The 15095-nt window shown below is 35.7% G+C and overlaps 1 pseudogene; it reads left to right on the forward strand.

Moving 5' to 3' along the window:
* The first annotated feature begins 1103 nt into the window (after positions 1–1103).
* Positions 1104–14790, forward strand: LOC149561994 (abscisic acid 8'-hydroxylase 1-like; annotated as a pseudogene).
* Positions 14791–15095: the final 305 nt, after the last annotated feature.

Below are 15095 nucleotides of genomic sequence, written 5' to 3' on the forward strand. Positions count from 1 at the left end.
TCTTTGAGATGGGATTAAATGGGATGCAGGGGATGACGCACTGCTGATACTGGTTGGACTTCACGGGGGAGATTGTTGGGATATGAAGTCCAACAGTCATATGTCTTTTCATTCTCCTTCTTGACTCTTTGTATTCATCGAGTTCTATATAATGGTTGTGTGCAGCCCATGTAATGCATCTGTTAATTAATACAAGTAATTCCCTACTGGAATGTGGATGTAGGCAAGTGTTGCCGAACCACGATAAATCAATGTTTTATGTGTTTTGTCTTCTTTGATTCAATTTCTGTGCTTGTTATTATATTTACAATATTGACAGTTAATCAAATTTCATAGATTGATTATACAGTTTCTTAGTATCTGGACACGTATGGATCCCCACACTATCAGTCCACAGATCGACAATTTCCATCCTTCATTAGTGACATGTCATGCGCAGCTCAACAAAGCACACAATAGTTGTTATTGCCATCTGTGTCGTTTTTCTTCAAATCAATCGAATGCATTGGTCACTAAACACGCCATGAATTTATCCATCGCTAATGGTTGGCAGAGAAAAGAGAAGACACTACATGTGAGGACATTTTAGTGCAGATCAGATCCGATTACTGCATTCATTTAATAGTTCGAGGCTAAATTGAAAGGGAAGGCTAGAGTATGTCTCGATGATGTTTATTATCGCTGTAATTTGGGCTGGATCATGTGTAGGTGAGGTGCACGTAGTTTGTGTTGTGTGGTAGAGATTGAAGACCCACAATCATTGGCAGTGTGATGCGCTTTCAATAATAAGGGAAAGGCCATCAATGTGGAGCGAAATGAGGACCGCACAAATTCATGAGGCCGTGTGAGGCTTCCATTTGGTGCCGCAATCTTTTCATATTTTGGCTCCAATCAAAGAGGGTGGCAGCTCGTTACACGTGCCGTATCTAATTTTATCATCAAATCTATCGCACTAAGACACTTTGATTTGCTCGTGTTTGCATTTCATTGGGAGCGCATCAGGCGTGGTATGCCCTATATAAATCCAATGCCCCTTCAAACAATCTAAACCTCTCCATCTTCTTCTCTTTCACTCTGCATTTCTTGGTAAATTCAAGTAGAATATGGAGTTTTTGTTATCAACCCTAATCGGGTGTGTTGTGGTCTGTGTGTTAGTACGTTCATGGCGGCGTTATAAAGAGCTAGTGAAATGGAAAGTTCTGCCATTGCCTCCGAGTACCATGGGATGGCCTTATTTTGGAGAAACTTTTAAGTTTTATTCTCAGAATCCAAATGTCTTCTTCGCTGATAAGCAGAAAAGGTGGCTATCAATTCATCCTAGTTTGATTTCCTCTCCTTTCTACACTTGATTAGCATAGCATAATTTTGTAAGAATCATTAGTTTCATGAATAGTGGTTTGTAAATAGAATCATTAGTTTATGAATCTATTTCTTGTGAGAATGAATAGAATTATCATTTCTAATTAGAGATAAATCATCAAACATATATGAATAAAATATAGATTAATGAATGTGATTATATGAGTGAGTGGAATATTACATTATTTATTTTGAAAATTCTTTGTCTATTAGAAGAGACTGATAGTAATTTGATTTAGTTCAAGAGTAAATGAAGGTATAGTCGAGTGAAGCTCCCAAATTTTAGCTTGAATGCAATTTGGCCACTTCCATGGTGAAAGAAACTCAGTCTAGGTTAGGCTAGAAGGCATTGTTAACAATAATATTGCATGTAGATTAGATTTGGCTTCCCCATATGTTGGGGAGTACATAGAATAGGTGGGCGAGTTTGGTGGATTGCTTGTTGTTATATTAAATATATGTGGGGTTTACGTGTTGCAGGTATGGCGATATATTCAAGACAGATATTCTGGGATGCCCGTGCATGATGATAGCGAGCCTAGAGGCAGCTAAGTTTGTGCTGGCAAGCCAAGAGAATCTCTTCAAACCAACATTTCCAACGGTAAGAAGGGAATTTTGGGGCCTCAGGCGCTCTTCTTCCACCAGGGCGACTACCACATGTTAGAAACAGTCAAAAAATCCACAGTAGTCAAATCCACATCAGCTTCTGTTATAACCACACTGCAGATTTCCTTGATAACAGATAGGAACGTCCTCCATGAAACTAGGTCATACAACATTATCCATGAACAGATAAGAATGTCCTCCATAAAACTAGGTCATACAACATTATCCACTTATTCTTGTTGGAATATTTAACACAACAATTGACGTTTGCCCCTTGAGCCAAATGCTCACCAACCACCTCTGACACCCAAAACAGATAGAAACATTAATACGGGTAGGTGAAGTTTTTCAAATTCTGAAAAGAGGGGGAAAATGGAATGTGACAAAAAGGAATATTTTTTCATTCATTGTTAGAGATCAAGCAGATCAGAGAGAAGATGCAGAGCTGAGCAGAGAAGGAAGAAGGAAAGAAGTTTGTGCCTACAGTTGCATGTGCTTCCTTTGTTCACTCTGTAAGTTTGTCATTGTTAGATTCATGCTGTTGAAGTAGTGATTGCTCCAGGCACCATTGTAAGCAGCCATTAGAGCTGCAAGTTTAAAGTTTATTGAAAGTTTGAAGTTTTAACATTTTAGGGTTTTCTGATTGAAGCCGAATGCTCCCAAATTTTGTAATAGTTTAAATCTCAGTTGAATAGAAAGCAAGCAAGCATACTTGATTCTATTGATCCTCCCTTCTATGTTGCATTTGAAAAATTTGTTTGAAAGCTTAAAGCTTTGGCTCTCTAGTTTTAATGGTGAATGTATTCACGTTGGAATTTTCTAAGTTATAAACTTTAGTTGGAGCTGAGCTCACTTGGCACCCATTGGTGCTGAGCATTTCATTGTGGCTGAGCATTGCCTTTGTGTGCTAAGCTTACTCGGCTTCCTTGTGCCGAGCTCACTCGGCACCTATCCTAAAACTTGGCACCTTCAGGTGCTGACCAAAACTAGCACTCGGCACCTTCAACTGCCGAGTATAAATTTTTTTTTTAGGTTTAGGGTTGAGTTGTGAGTTGTTGAAATTTACATTAATATTTCTCACATGGTATCAAAGCTTTGAGGCCCCACATCCAAAGTGAGTTAGGGCATTTGTTTTTTCTTGGGATATTTATCATGGCAGGAGATGCAGGAAAGATATGGCAGCAACCACCATCATTTAATGGATAGAATTATGATACATTTGCAAAGAAGATGAAGACCATTATGGTTGCAAATGATTTGTGAGAGCTCGTAATTAATGGGTTCAATGATGTAATAGACCCAACTCAGTATGTTGCTCTCACAAATGCACAGAAGACTCATTTGAAAGAGTCAAGGAGGAAAGATGCAAAAGCACTAAGTTTGATTGAAGCAGTAATGACAGAGTCTATATTCCCTAAGATTGCAGCAGAAAATTATGCAAAGGAAGCATGGATATCCTTGAGACAAACTTCAAGGGGGACTGATAAAGTCCATACTGTAAAACTACAGAACATCAAGAGGGAGTTTGAGAACTTTTAGATGAAGGAAAATGAATCAGTTGCAGACTGCAGTTCAAGGACCTCCAATGTAATTAACCAATTGAAGTCAAATGGAGAAGACTATCAAGAGTAGAGGATAGTGAAAAAGATATTGAGGAGTTTACCTCATAAATATGACCATTTGGTCATGACCATAGAAGAGGCAAAAGACTTCACTATTTTGACAATGGATGAGTTGATGGGTTCTCTTCAAACCCACGAGCATAGGATCAATAGATCTACATCTTCTACTTCCCAAGAGCAAGCATTCAAGGCTCAATCAAATCCAAGACGAAGGGGGAGAGGAAGAAATGGATCAGGTAGGAACTCCAAAGGTAGAGGCCGAGGAAATGGAGGACAAAGAAATGTTGCAGCAGAAAGCTCAGGAAGAGCAGATGGAGCAAGTAGCTCACAAAATACTTCAAGAGGAGGTAAGAAAAACTAAAATTCAAATAAGAGTAATGTAAAATGCTACTATTGTCATAAATATGGGCATTATGCAAATGAATGCTGGAAGAAGCAGAATGATTAGTTAGGACAAGCAAATATGGCTGATGTGAACATGGGAAGTGGACCCAATGCTACTGCCTTCATCATGTGTAATGTTGGTGAAGAAGGAAGCCTCGAGGTTTGGTACCTCGACAGTGGATGTAGCAACCACATGAGTGGCAATGAAACCTTGTTTTCATTCATTGAAAAGAGTTTCAAATCTGAAATTAAAATGGGTAATAATGGAACCCTACCAGATGTGGGCAAAGGATCTATTATGGTCTGCATCAAGAAAGGTGAGAAGAGGGAAATACAAAATGTGTATTTTGCCCCTGGTATGAAGCACAATTTGATGAGCATTGGTCAGCTCATTCAAAATGGATACAAAGTGCTGATGGAGAATGACATGTGTTTCATTCATGAAAAGGATGGGAGCAAGAATTTACTTGCAGCAGTTCAAATGACCAAGAACAGAATGTTTCCCTTGAAGATTGAGACATGTTTCTCATCTCAAGTTTGTGCTACACCTCACACTCAATCAGCTCTAAGGAGTGTGATTGAAGACCCTTCACAATTGTGGCATCTCAGGTATGGTCATCTTGGCTATGCTGGTTTAAATTTATTGTCAAATAAAAGAATGGTAGAAGGTTTTCCACATATAGGAAATTCATGTGACAAGTGTGAGGCTTGTATTTTGGGTAAGCAACATAGGCTTCCCTTTAATTCTGAAAATTCTAGGAGGGCTAGATATCCATTAGAGTTAGTGCATACCGACCTAGTCGGTCCTATGCAAGTTACTTCCATTGGGGGGAGTACTTATTTCATGACATTCATTGATGATTTCAGTCGTAGGACATGGGTGTATTTCTTAAAGAATAAATCTGAAGCATTTGATAAATTTGTAGAATTTAAAGCCCAGGCTGAAAGAGAATGTGGACACTATATCAAGGTCCTAAGATCAGATAGAGGAGGGGAGTATACCTCCAATTCTTTTGTAAAATTTTGTAGGAAACATGGCATAAATAAAGAGCTCATAGCCAGCTATACACCACATCAGAATGGAGTGGTTGAAAGAAAGAACAGGACCATTGTAGAAATGGCAAGGAGCATGATGAAAGAGAAAGCTCTCCCAATTGAATTTAGGGGAGAGGCTGTGGCAACAACAGTTTACCTAATTAATAGGTGTCCTACAAAGACAGTCCGTGACAAAATTCCAATAGAAGCATGGTCACGAAGAAGATGGATAGTTGAACACCTAAGAGTGTTTGGATGTGTTGCATATGCACATGTGCCTAAAGAGCAAAGGCAAAAATTTGATGACAAAGGTGTGAAATGCATTTTCATAGGGTACAGCCCAGAATCAAAGGCATATAGATTGTATGACCCATTGAACAACAAGATGATGCTTTCAAGAGATGTGGAATTTCTTGAAAATCATTCTTGGTATGGTTCAATTGATGAGTCACCAAGCACTTCCAGTAAAGTGCCAATTATGAGTGAAGAGGATGCTGATGAACAGCAAGAAGAAGGAGCAAATAGAAAAAAAGGTAAGTAGGTTCAGACAGTGCCGAGCTCCTCTAGGCATGACCGAGTGTCAGTGCCGAGTACCAGTGAAGACCGAGCTAGTCAGCAATGCAGCAGCAGTGAAGAATCTGATCCCACACTCTCCTCCTTGTTACTAAGAAAGACCAAGAGTCTTAGGGAGATATACCAAGATGAAAGGTATGAAGATTATGATGAGAGTGTTAATTTTGCATTATTTTCTCATAGTTATCCAGTATATTTTGAGGAAGCTATTAAGGATAAGAAATGGTGTAATGCCATGGATGATGAAATAGATGCCATAGAAAGGAATGAGACATGGGAGCTAACTGAATTGACTCCCAAGAAGCAAGTGATTGGAATGAAATGGGTCTATAAGACCAAATGCAATGCTGAAGACAAGATTGATAGGCATAAGGCAAGGCTGGTAGTCAAGGGCTACAAACAACAATATGGAAGAGATTATGATGAGACCTATACCCCGGTTGCAAGAATGGAAACTGTGCATGATGTCATAGCAATTGCAGCTCAGCACAAGTGGAAGGTATTTCAAATGGATGTGAAGTATGTCTTCCTTAATGGTATATTGAAAGAAGAAGTTTATGTGGAGCAACCACCTGGTTATGAAGTTGCAGGTGAAGAGAACAAAGTATATAGGCTGAAGAGAGCTCTTTATGGGCTCAAGCAAGCTCCATGGGCATGGTATAGTAGGATTGACTCATATTTGATGAGCAATGGCTTTAGCAAAAGCAATGGTGAGCCCACTCTTTACATCAAGGCAACATATGGTAATGTAATGATTGTTGTCTTCTATGTAGATGACTTGATTTTTACTAGTAATGACAAGGCTTTAATTGAAGAATTCAAAGAGGTGATGAAAAGTGAATTTGAAATGACAGACCTAGGTCTCTTGAAATATTTTCTAGGCATAAAAGTAAAACAAATGCATGATGGCATCTTCATCTCTCAAAAAAAGTATGCAGGGCAGATCTTGGAGAGATTTAAAATGCAAAATAGTAAGGCAACCCCCACACCAATAGCAATAGGTCTAAAGTTGAGCAAGGAAGACTTTAGCAAGAGAGTGGATCCAACACTATACAAGAGTATGGTTGGAAGTTTAATGTGTTTGACTGCAATTCGGCCAGAGCTAATGCATGCAATAAGTCTAATTTCTAGATTTATGGAAACACCAAACGATTCCCATTGGCAAGCAGGAAAAAAGATCCTAAGGTATGTGAAAGGTACCAAGGGATTTGGGATTTTATATACTGCAAATGATGATTTCAAGTTGGTTGGTTACACAGATAGTGATTGGGCTAGAAGTTTAGATGATAGGAAGAGCACTTCTGGATACATGTTTCATATGGGATCGGGTGCAATTTCATGGGCATCCAAGAAGCAACCTATTTTTGCTCAATCTACAGCAGAGGTTGAATACATAGCAGCAAATGCAGCATCATGTCAAGCAATTTGGCTAAGGAGGATCTTGACATATTTGAATGAAAGGCAAGAGGATGGAACTACAATTTATTGTGACAACATCTCATCAATTACATTGTCCAAGAATCCAGTCTTCCATGGGAGAAGAAAACACATAGAGATCAGATATCACTTCATAAGAGAGTTGGTGGAGAATGGGGATATCAAGATGAAATTTTGCAAGTCTGAGTAGCAGCTAGCAGATATTTTCACCAAGCCTTTAGGCATTGGATCTTTTGTACACCTAAGATAGTGTCTTGGTGTAGTTGATGTGGATTAGTTGTGATCCTTATTTTGTTTGGCTCGGGACAAAGGGGGAGTGTTGGAATATTTAACACGGTAGTTGACGTTTGCCCCTTGAGCCAAACACTCACCTACCACCTCTGACACTCGGAACAGATAGAAACATTAATACGGGTAGGTGAAGTTTTTCAAATTTTGAAAAGAGGGGGAAAATGAAATGTGACAAAAAGGAATGTTTCTTCATTCATTGTTAGAGATCAAGCAGATCAGAGAGAAGATGCAGAGCTGAGCAGAGAAGGAAGGAAAGAAGTTTGTGCTTGCAGTTGCACGTGCTTTCTTTGTTCACTCTGTAAGTTTGTCATTATTAGATTCATCCTATTGAAGTAGTGATTGCTCTAGGCACCATTATAAGAAGCCATTAGAGCTACAAGTTTAAAGTTTATTGAAAGTTTGAAGTTCTGACATTTTAGGGTTTTTTGGTTGAAGCCGAATGCTCCCAGATTTTGTAATAGTTTAAATCTCAGTTGAATAAAAAGAAAGCAAGCATACTTGATTCTATTGATCTTCCCTTCTATGTTGCATTTGAGAAATTTATTTGAAAGCTTAAAGCTTTGGCTCTTTGGTTTTAATGGTGAATGCATTCACGTTGGAATTTTCTAAGTTATAAACTTTAGTTAGAGCCGAGCTCACTCGACATCCATTGGTGCTGAGCATTTCATTGTGGCCGAGCATTGCCTTTGTGTGCCGAGCTCACTCGGCACCTATATTCTTCCTATCACTCGACACCTATATTCTTCCTGTCACTCGGCACCTATATTCTTCTTGTCACTTGGCACCTTCAAGTGCCGACCCAAACTGGCACTCGGAACCTTCAAGTGCCGAGTAGTTTTTAAGTGCCGAGTATAATTTTTTTTTTTAGGTTTAGGGTTGAGTTCTGAGTTGTTGAAATTTACATTAATATTTCTCACAATTCTCTAGAAACATCTTTTATTAATGCCCTCATATCATAGGCTCTCTATGTATAGAGGCCATTGCATACGTTTGTAATCAATCAATTCTGTGAATAAAATATGTTCTCAGTTCAGCATTTATTTCTGATGTTTTCATTGCCTAGTATTTATGTTTATTTTAGGTCTTAGTAAATATTAGATCTCTTATTTTTATCATGGTGTCAGAGCCTAGTTTAGCCAGGTTTAGCAGGAGATTCATTTAGAAGTTCAGCTAGAAATATTGCTAGAGGGTTTTGCTGTAGGCAAATATATTGCTGGAAATGGTTTGTTTGTAGGGCTGATATATTTTTGGAGTGATACTTTGTTGTAGGGATGTTATACTTCTGGAGTATTGCTAGATTTGTTTGAAAGTTGATTTTTTTGCTAACATGGGTTCTTCAAATGAAGTTTTGCCTATCTTTGATGGAAGTGGTTTTGTAGATTGGAAGATTGCAGTCAAGAATGCTCTAAGAGAGAAGGCTTTATGGAGGATAGTAAATAAAGAAATTGGGGGACCTCAACAAATTGATAGAGAAAAGGAGTTGTGGAAATGCAAGTTGGAGCAAGCTAGAGGTATTATTGGTAAAGCTTTGAGCCCCAATCTAAATAGAAGATTTATTGATATTGATAACCCAATAGAGTTGTGGGAGACTTTAGAAAAATATTATAAAGATGCAGACATTGCTAGCATGTTTAGTATAGAAGAAAAATTGATGAATTTAGATCCATCTAATTTTGAACAAATGTCTGATTACTTTAATGAAGTTACCTTTTTAAATGCTCAACTAAAAAAAATAGTTGTTGATTATGCAAAAAAAGATTTTCAGTTGATTGCAATGGTTAAAAGTAAGCTTTCCCAGCCATATAAAGTCTTTAAAGAATCAAGGAAAAGGGTTCTTCAACTAAATCCCAATACCCCCAACAAACTTTTGATCAATTTTGTAAATCTGTTTTAGATGAAGAAGTTTAGCTTATTAAAAAAGGGCATATTAAGAAGAATCATGCATATACAGCCAAAAGTAATTTTTTTAGAAGTGATGGAAAAAAGAATTGGAAAGGAAATAATAAATTTTGAAATAATGAAGGTTCTAAGCATTTTTCTAGAAATGATGGTGCAAAAAAGAAAGTTGGAAGAAAGCCCTTTATTTGCTAGTATTGTGGAGGTGAGAATCACATGGAGAAATTTTTTTTGAAGAAGAGGGACAGTGAAATGTAGCAATATAAGCCCAAGCAAGAAAGGTTTAAGGATATAAACATAGTTTTGTAGCTTTCTCTTTAAAAAGATAAGAGAAATCAAATGAAGAGGTAATTGCTACACCCAAGAGTAAATCTAGTGTTAAGGGGGGATACTTTGCTTCAGATTCTAATAAAGAATGAATTTTAGATTCAGGGGCATCATCTCACATGAATGGGGATAGATCTTTGTTTATTAATTTTTATGAAGGGAAGAATTCAGATCAAGAATTTTCTATTGGCAATAAAATAAAACTTCCAGTTTTAAGAACATGAACTGTTAATGTAACAAATGGCTCTTTGAAAAATGTTTTATTGGTTGAAGGATTGGGGGTGAATCTTATTTTAGTATACAAAATAGTTCAAGCTGGATATGAGTTTGTTGTCAATGCTGACCAAATTATTGTTATAAATAGAAAAGACTCAAGCAATATAATTGCTATTAGTAGAGTTGATCATGAAGAGAATCTATTTAAATTTGTGGGGTTTCTTGATGATACATATACACTCTCTCATGCTTTTATTGCTTAGACTGATTATATGTCACAACTTTGGCATGCTAGACTTGGACATTTAAATTATAGAAAATTGCAAGATATGGTTAGAATGGATATGGTTAGATAATCAATAAAAATTTCAGCTTGTGAAGGTGTGTGTGAAGGTTGTGTGTTAGGGAAACATCATCAAGATCCTTTTGATTCAGGTAAAGCATGGAGAGCTAATCATCCACTGCAACTCATTCATAGTGATTTATGTGAACTAGAATATCCTTCACTTTCAGGTGCTAGGTACCTTCTCACTTTTATTGATGATTATAGCAGGAGAGTATGGGTTTATTTTCTTGAAAGGAAAAAAGAAGTGTTTGAAGTATTTCAAAAGTTTAAGGCATTAGTTGAAAATCAAAGTGGGAAAATAATTAAATGTTTAAGGAAAAATAATGGGGGTGAATATTGCAATTACACATTTGAGTCATTTTGTGAAAATTATGGTATTAAGGTGCAAAGAATAGTTCCTTATACTCCTCAACAAAACTGGGTGGTTGAATCAATGAATAGAACTCTTTTAAAAATGGCTCGTTGTATGTTTCATTTTAAAAGTTTGAACAATAAATTTTGGGGTTTGGTTGTTTCTTGTGCTTCACATATTATAAATAGAATCCCCTCCAAAGCTCTCACAAATATCACCCCTAAAGAAGCATGGAGTGGTAAGAAACCTCACATTGGATATTTTAAAGTATTTGGGTGTATTGCTTGGGCACACATTCCTGATGCAAAAAGGGGAAAGTTAGAACTAAAGAGTCATAAGTGTTTGTTTATGGGTTATAGTGAAGAATCAAAGGCTTATAAGTTATATGATTTGACAACAAACAAAGTCTTTGTTAGTAGAGATGTGAAGTTTGATGAGCATTCACAACTTACAGCCACTCCTTCTTGCTCTACAACAACAAATGCTTCTAATTTTTCAGATATATTAGAAAGAAATGGAGACTACATTGATGAGGATGAGTTGTGCACTTCTACAAATGACGAAAATACTAGTGAAAATGAAATAACTAATGCTTGTAATCAAACATTTTCTGTAGGTAGTGATGATGAAGAAGAATACTTTTTAGCTAGACAAAAGACAAGGAGTGTTGAAGAAATATATAGGCAAGGCTCAAAGATTCAAGGGAGGAATGGTAGTGCTCTCATGGCCAAAGTATTACAAGTAAATGACCCAAGATCATATGAAGAAGCTAGAGGGACGAAAGAATGGGAGCAAGCTATGGAAGAAGAATATGATGCTTTGGTGAAAAATTAAACTTGGGAACTTGTGCCACTTCCCAAAGCTAAAAATGTCATTGGTTGCAAATGGGTTTATAAAAAAAAATTTAAATTAGATGGTGCTATAGAAAAATTTAAAGCTAGATTGGTTGCTAAGGGATTTAATCAAAAAGAGGGTGTTGATTATGAAGAAACTTTTGCTCCTATCATTAAAATGAATATAGTTTGAATTATTCTTTCTTTGGCTGCAAGTCTTGGGTGGCATATTCATCAAATGGATGTAAAAAATGCTTTCTTAAATGGAGATTTATATGAAGAAATATATATGGATCAGCCACCAGGTTTTGTAGATCAACAACATCCTAATCTTGTTTATAGATTAAAGAAGTCACTTTATGGGCTTCAACAAGCACCAAGAGCATGGAATGAGAAGATTGACAAGTATTTTCAGCTTCATGGGTTTCAAAAATGCCAAACAGATCCAAATCTTTATGTGAAGAGAGTGCACAATGAAATTATTCTTGTTGCAGTTTATGTGGATGATTTACTCATAGCTGGACCAAATATTGGGTTAATTAATGACTTAAAATTAGATCTTAAAGGGGCATTTCATATGAGTGATTTGGGTGAAATAAATTATTTTATTGCCTTGCAAATTAGTAGACTTCATGATGGGTTATTTTTCTCTCAAGAAAAATATGCTTTAGATCTTTTAGAAAAATTTAACATGCTTGAATGTATGCTGACCCCTACTCCTTTTCAATCTAGAATTAAGCTTACTAAAGAATGTATTTCCAAAGTGGATGCTACTTTATATAGACAACTTGTTGGTAGCCTGGTTTATCTAACACATTCTAGACTAGACATTTGTTTTGTAATCAATTTGGTATCCAGATTTATGCAGGAACCAAAAGAAACTCATTGGTTGGCTACCAAAAGGATTTTATGATACATTTGTGGAACCATTTACTATGGCATACATTATAGTTACAAGTCCTTAGTTTCTTTTATTGGCTTCACAGATTCAGATTGGGGAGGTGATATAGATGATAAACAATCTACTGGTGGTTATATTTTTCAGCTTGGGTCAGGGCCAATTACATGGAGCAACAAAAAAAAAACTACTACATTATTTTCCTCATGTGAAGTAGAATATCAAGCAGCAAAAGAAGCTACAAAGAAAGCAGTTTGGATTCGCAACCTTTCATTTGAGCTTGGTTTTGAATAGAGTTCAACTACTCCTTTGTATTGTGATAATCAAAGTGCTATCCATGTTGCAAATAATTCTATTTTTCATGCTAAAACAAAAGACATTGAGATTGATGTTCAGTATATTCAGGATCTTGTTCAAGCAAATTTTGTTCATCTCCAATTTTGTCCAAGTGAAGACCAAGTAGCAAAAATATTTACTAAGAGTATGCTTGAGGCCAAATTTCTGAAACTACAGGACATGCTAGGCATGATTGAAGTGAATATTAAGGGGGGATAGTCATATAATGTTCCCCTCTCTTTTTTTTATGTTGTAAATAGGTACCGAACAAGGCTCAATGCCAGGACCTATCCTATTTAAATTTTTTATTGTAATTTCTTCCACACATTATCATTAGTAGTAGAAATTAAGGGAGGATGTTAGAAATAGTCAAAAACCCACACTAGTCAAATCCACATCATCTTTTGTTATAGCCGCACTGCAGATTTCCTTAATAACAAATAGGAATGTCCTCCATGAAACTAGGTCATACAACATTATCCATGAACAAATAGGAACATCCTCCATGAAACTAGGTCATACAAAATTATCCACTTATCCTCTAGAAACATCTTTTATTAATGCCCTCATATCATAAGCTCTCTATATATAGAGGCCATTGCATACATTTGTAATCAATCTGTTGTATGAATAAAATATCTTCTCAGTTTAGTGTTTATTTCTGATTTTTCATTGCCTAGTATTTGTTTTTTTTTCAAATCTTAGTAAATATTAAATCTCTTATTTTTATCACCACAAGTACTTTAGACACCTTGTCAAACTCTCCTTCCTTCCCGATGCCATTCGCTAGATTGTTCCCACCATTGAAGCTCGTGCTCTCCTCATTCTCCACTCCTGTGAACCCAAAACTGTCAACACCTTCCACAAAATGAAATGGCTTCATGTTTTTTATTTCTACTATGATTTTGTGATGCTTGTCCTTTCTCATTTTCCATATGTTCTTCATTTAGTGTATTATGATACTAGATCTTTCTCTTTTTTCACACATCACTCATTTGTTTCTATATTTGGTGGGCATGCTGTGGTGGAAAAAGATGAGATTAAGCAGTATTACCACATCAGAGAATGGATGCAACACCATGCCCCTCAAGCTCTCTGGAACTCTCTTTCACAAAGCTATGAAGGTAAAATGTTCTATTAGTAACTCTGTTTCAACACATTTTGAGCTATAAATATTAAAATACATACAATTTCAAATAGTCAATCAATATGATTCAGAAAGTGTTCGACTTAAACAAGATGTTTTAGAATGGAAACAAGATATTCTAACATTTGATTTATTTAATTAGTTATTTTAAAGTTATATTGATAAATGATTTGATTTATTTACCTAGGTTAGTAGGCAATGGGAATACAAATAGAATAGGCATATGTAAATTCTTAAAATTTTGAATTCTTCATTTGGATGCACCAAATTAGAATTGGAATACGAAGTAAAATAAGAATACGTATTCCAATTTTGGCCCAAAAATGGGGTTTTGCAATTCCATCCAAATAGGTGTTATTGGAATACATATTCCTATTCCACTTTTATTTATTTTAGAAAACATAAATTTTTGGGTCTACAAATTCCCCATAAAATATTGGCTGAACCAAATAGAAAATAGGAATACATAGCCCCATTTTCTATTTAGAATAAGTATTCTATAATAGCTATTGCTATTCCCCTATTCCTATTCCTGCAACCAAACGGACCCTAAATGATAGAAACCATTTAAATTAGTTAAAATTTGAGTCTACAGTGTATTTTTTTTAGCAAGTCAAAATTTAGGGTTTACTATTGATGTTTAGTGATGATAGTAATATAAATTTAGGGTTTGCTAGTTATGTTTAGTGATGATAGTAATATGATTTGATTTTGTAGAAATCTACTTTGATTTCATTTAAATTATTTAAACAAATAATTTTTTTTCAAGATTTTTCATAATATTACAATTCAAAATGAATCATTCTTAGAAACCAAAGATTTAGAGTGCAACATTTTAACTTGTCATGCACTTATAAAGTTTTTTTTTGCTTAAGAGTGTAGGCGAGGAAAGAACTGAGCAAAATCTTGAGAAAAATCATTAGAGAGGAGGTCGTCATCTTCATCTCATGAGGGTTTGTTGTAGACTCTAATGAGAAGCTCTGGGCAGCCTTTATTAGACAACCTTATTGTTGACAACATAATCAGTGTTATATTTGCTACATATGATACTATTACCAGTGTATTGACATGGGTTCTCAAGTATCTCATAGATGATGCTACACTCCTTGAAGCTATCACGATACATAATTAATATTCATGACTGAAAATAATTTAGACATTGATTATTTGTAATATTAATGGGTGAAATCAATTTAAACACTCATTTATTAATAATCTAATATGTAAGATAATTTGTTCAATATTCAAAAGAAATTTAGATACTCTTGTTTAGGACTCTAATATGTACGAGACACTATTTGAAATTTAGGGGTGAAAGCCTTTGATATGAAAAAGAATGACATACAGATTATTATTCTACAATCATGAAACTAGAAGAATGAGACAGAATAGAGAACACAAATATTTGTGGGGAAAACCTTTCTAGGTAAAAACCCC

This window comes from Cupressus sempervirens, chromosome 4 (genome assembly GCF_028749045.1).
Source record: "Cupressus sempervirens isolate cs-2001-9-10 chromosome 4, ASM2874904v1, whole genome shotgun sequence".
NCBI lineage: Eukaryota > Viridiplantae > Streptophyta > Pinopsida > Cupressales > Cupressaceae > Cupressus > Cupressus sempervirens.